Here is a 5,333-nt window from a genome sequence, read left to right on the forward strand (position 1 = left end):
TGTTCTCTCAGATCACTGGTGAACGCACTGACTGACTCTCAGCACCTTCAGGTGGATCTGCAGTTTGCACACAGACTTACACTCGTTATATACTCTTTGATGAAGATGGTTTTGAATACAGCTTATCCTTAGGTAGGAACGTCATGGTGGAGGAACATTCCAGCTGATTTTTTATGGAAATTTCTCTTCGCTCTGACTTTACAATGGATTCACAAATAATTAACTCTCTGTGTGCTGGCTGCTGGGAACACTGAACACTTGGGAAAGCTGTTTCTGTAATTGCTACCAGCTCACATACTCAGGGTTGTCACTCTTCCCGGTTTGGGAATGCACTTCCCCTAGCACTGTTTATCACTGCATTAGTGTTCAGATGGCATTGACTCTGGCGGGGTCACTCATTCACTGACATTGTCCCTCACTGAATCAGCATTTTCCTGGCACTGGCTCTCATTGGATCACCATTTCCTTGACACTGACTCGTACTGGACTACCATTTCCCTGGCATGGAATCTCACTGGATCACTGTTGTCCTGGCACTGACTGTGATTGGATCAATGCTTCCCAGGCACTGACCGTCACTGGGTCACCACTGCCTTGGCACTTACTCTCCACTGTTTCCTGATTCTGGCAATTGGCCTAATTATGATCTAAATTCATATGTTTGTAAAACATTGTTTACAAGTAATCAAGGGCTACAAGGAAAAGGCAGGAGGATGGTGTTGAGAAACTTATCAGCCATGATGGAATAGCAGAGTGGACTCAATGGGCTGAATGGCCAAATTCTGCTCCAATGCATTATGGGCTTACAATTTAATTCCTTGGAAGAAGAGGTAAAATGTGTTGTGTCTGCACTGGCTGATGGCCCGAAAGATAGTCGGAAAAGCAAATGAGGTGGAAGTCATAGCCACGTGAATGCAGCTGTAAAATGCAGTGATGGAAAAACAGAATTTGCTCAATTTCTTCCAATATCTCACTTTTCAAATATCAATAAAAAGCTGCTTTCATCAACTTGAGGATATGCAGTAAAGCCCTCTTTGTTCCTGAACAGCTCCCGAGGGGATCAGAACGCTGCTCACAGACTAGATCACTGAACTGCTTCTTAAACATCATGTAATTTCACCATTGAGTGCATAAAATAGCACTGATTATCAATGCATTTATCAATTTATTTCAGAAGAGGTTAAGTAGGATGTTCCCAGGAACGGAGGATTCGGGTTATAATGAAATGCTAGACAGGCTGAGAATGTTTTCACTGGGGTGTCGGAGGGTGAGCGATGACCTTATAGAAGTTTATAAAATCATGAGGGGTATAGACAAGGTGAATGGCAGGTGCCTGTTCCTTCGGGTGGGTGATTTCAAGACAAGAGGGCATATTTTTAAGATGAAAGGAGAAAGATTTAATAACGACATGAGATGCAAGTTTTTTACACAGAGTGGTTCATGTGTGGAATGAACTTCCAAAGGAAGTGGCGGATGCAGCTACAGTTACAACATTTAAAAGACTTTGCGATAACCACATGAATAAGAATTGTTTGGAGGGATATGGGCCAAGTGCAGGCAGGTTGGATGAGTTTAGTTTGGGATGATGGTCAGCATGAGTTGAAACTTTATTGCTGGAACAGCACAGCAGGTCAGGCAGCATCCAGGGAACAGGAGATTCGACATTTCGGGCACAGGCCCTTCTTCTGCATCCCTGAAGAAGGGCCTGTGCCCGAAACGTCGAATCTCCTGTTCCCTGGATGCTGCCTGACCTGCTGTGCTGTTCCAGCAATAAAGTTTCAACTTTGATCTCCAGCATCTGCAGACCTCACTTTCTCCTCCATGATGGTCAGCATGAACTGGTTTAACCAAAGGGTCTGTTTCCGTGCTGCATGACTTGGTGACTCTCATCCCAGTTTCAGAAACAACTCTCCAGGTTTGGTGGTGTGAAACAGTTTTCTTCAAGGTCAGACACCCAAGAGATTGGAGTCAGTTTCAGGTTCTCCCATTTACAAACACTTTGTCTCAGAAGATAACACATGTCTTGGCTGGTCAAGGCCAAGTCTCTAACAGGCAAATCCCAATGGGATGTCTGTAAATTTCCATTAATACACATTTAGAGATATGGAAGGTGTCTGGGGGAATTGAAAGGAAGCTGCCAGCAGAAAGAGTTAACTCACTGTGGGTCTGAGACTGGGGGGTGGGGCCAACTCACTGAGTGATGTTGTTGTAATTATACTTTGTTCAGGAAAACTGCTGCAATCTGCTGTTCATTAACTTTTTCAAAAGCTGAGTTCAGTTTGATATTTGCCAAACGATAGTTTATCGAGATTGTGAGAACAACCTGAGGGTGTAAAGCACAAAAATTTGATTTAATGAGAATCAAAAACACACAGTTTACTCTATTCCCAAAGGTTTGAAATTCATTATTAATCTAATTTTGAGTCTTTGATGTTGTGCATGAACAACAGCCTAATTTTCAGTGAGCCCTCTTTAACTATGGGGTGAGTTCCCACCTCCGTGCAGTGTAGTGAGGTACACAGCTGTGATTCAGTATACGGGGTGTCCCTGTCTACTGCCCATTTTTCAGCTGTTTCTACCTTATCCTCATCGACACCTGCTGCAGCCACTGACTCACCGTTTCTTCTTGTTTTCGTATTAACTCATCGACACAACTGTAAATATAAAGTGGTGATGATCACTCCCCCTTTCTGATCTTTATCATTCTTCGGAACCATCCATGAACAATTTCCCCTGGGGTGGGGATGGCCCGATGGGTTGAACCCATCTCTCAGCATTCCCTTCATCAATTTTGACTGTTGTTCTGCTGTAAACCCGGTGTTGGAGCCCTCTGACATTCAATCAAAGTTTACAGCCTTTTCCTCATTCCCCTCCCTGACTGTATTTTTCAATCTCCTCCAACGAAATGTTTTTCCTCCCTACAGATGTGATTATAGCCACTGACACAGGCAGTGAAACTGTGACTTCTCTTGTGAGATCTGTCAGCTCAAACCTGATGTATTTTCACATTTTGGTTGGTGAAGCCCAGCGAAAGGTTAGGATTTAATGTTTTGAATTTTTTTTCCTGAATGAAGATGGCAGAATAGGATATTCAACCCCTCGAGACTGTCCCTCCATTCCCACCCTCTGGTCTGTCCAAGTGTCACTCCAGCTCCCACTCCCATCTCTTCACCACTCCCTGCTCCAGGCTTCTCTTCCCCTTCCCCAGTTGTAATCTCTCCTGGACCTTTTCCCGGACCACTTTCCCAATGCCAGGGATCATTCCCTCCAGTCTCAGGTGGTGTTCCGAATCCGTGTGGTATCACTCTCCCACCCACCACCCACCTCCTTGTTCCTGCTTGGTTCAGGTTTTACCACAAGGTTTGTCACTGTTCCAGGGAGTAAAGAGCCTGGGGGAATTACAGATACATTTTGTGTCTCATGTTGTATAATTTGCAGTTAGTCAAATTCAGGGATTTGGATGGTCCTGGTGTGGGTGAAGTCACTTTATGTCTCGTAACAATATTTCTTTGCATGTCTCATGGTTCAACGTTAAAATGTTGTATCGCCACGGAGACATTATTGTGAAATGGGCCAAATGGTGACTTGCGTGTCTCTTTATGCAAAGTAATAAAATTAGCTCAGTATCTCACTCATGAACAGCAATGGTGTAAATGTTGGTCAAATCTGGACCACACAATATTCACTGAAAGAAAGACAGACCCAAACGGCAGACCTGAGGCTAAGTTTCAATTGTCCATCTGTACATTTACAGGGTCTGTATTTCAGAGCAATGGGTGGAGCTGACATTTATCTTTATATGAGTGGTTCAAGTGCTCTTCATTCACATTGAAGAAATAAAAAATGTAAAAAAAACCCTGAACCCGCAACAGTACTTCAGTTCAGTCATTTCACTTTGCAGACACACAGTATTTCCTGTTGCCTCTCAGTGTGCAGGAGATTCTGACAAGGTGGGTATTTATTCCTTATTGCCCGAAGATGGTGGTGAGCCCTGTTCTTGAGTTGCTACAGTCCATGTCTTTTACTTAGTAATGTGTGTTTCTAAGAGCCTGCAGACACCTCGACCAGTGTACACAATATTTATTTACCCAGGATCCTTAGCGTGTATCAGGTAAGGACAACACAGCATGAGACTGCAGTCAGTCAGCCAAGTCCCAACTTTATTTGAGACCACAAAGGGAAAAACTACACTCGACAATTTTACCAACTCTATTTCTAACGATCCAATTCTTTTGAATATTAAAACACTTCCCAGACCTTTTGCTGCTCTGTTGAATTGTTCCATCTGTACCTCTCTTCATGAGTTGATTCTCTCTCTGGTCGGAGGGTGAGCTGCTCTTCTCACTGCTGTATCCTGACCTGCCTGTAGGTCGGCTGGAGAGTGGGGCCCAGCCAAGTCCTGCCAGACCCGGGTTCTTATACCCTCCTGGCTACATTCTGGAACCTTCCAAGGACTTGGATAATCAGGGGAATCAAACAAATTGGTTTTATCACCTTGAAAAAACTGCTAATGGTTCTCGATGGCTTGCTAACAGTGACCCGTTCAATGTGTCTGCCTTGGACCTGGAAGTCTGGTTTCGTCCCCGAATACACACCTGGTCTTCTGCCTTACTGAGGCATGTCCCATGCATCTTGTGATGTTTGTTTAACACACTTTGTGATGTGCTCTGGTGCCTCTCCAGTTTTCAATTATCCGAGCGTAAATCTTGCAAGGACATGTCCCTGGGCAGAATTGTCTCTTGTGTGTCTGTCTTGGCTCAGGATTCCCAGCATACTTTGCTTTTTGGCCAATTTTTGTGCCCTGTTTATTCCAGTTGCTGTTGATGTATTTCTGCCCTCCCTTCTTAATGGTTTTTATTTCATCTGAGCAGTCGCAGGCATTTACAATGCTCCACCGACAAACCCTGGTCACCCGACACCTGGAGAAAGAACACCTCATCTTTCGCCCTGGAACCCTCCAACCGCATGGGATCAATGTGATTTTCATCAGCTTCCTCATTTCCCCTCTCCCCACCTTACCCCAGATCCAACCTTCCAACTTGGCATCACCCTCTTGAACTGTCCTCCCTGTCCATCTTCCTTCCTACCTATCTGCTCCACCCTCCTCTCTGCCATATCATCTTCACCCCCACCTTCACCTACCTATCACAATCCCAGCTATCTTCACCACGCACCCCCCTCCCAAGCCGCCTCATTCCCCTCCCATTTATCCCTCAGCCCCCTTGGGCCACAAGCCTCAATCCTGATGAAGGGCTTATGCCTGAAATGTTGATTCTCCCACTCCTGGGATGCTGCCTGACCGGCTGAGCTTTTCCAGCACCACACTCTTTGAC

This window comes from Chiloscyllium plagiosum, unplaced genomic scaffold (assembly GCF_037043375.1).
Source record: "Chiloscyllium plagiosum isolate Xiang-an unplaced genomic scaffold, Cpla_swu_hap1 HiC_scaffold_3, whole genome shotgun sequence".
NCBI classification, from domain to species: domain Eukaryota; kingdom Metazoa; phylum Chordata; class Chondrichthyes; order Orectolobiformes; family Hemiscylliidae; genus Chiloscyllium; species Chiloscyllium plagiosum.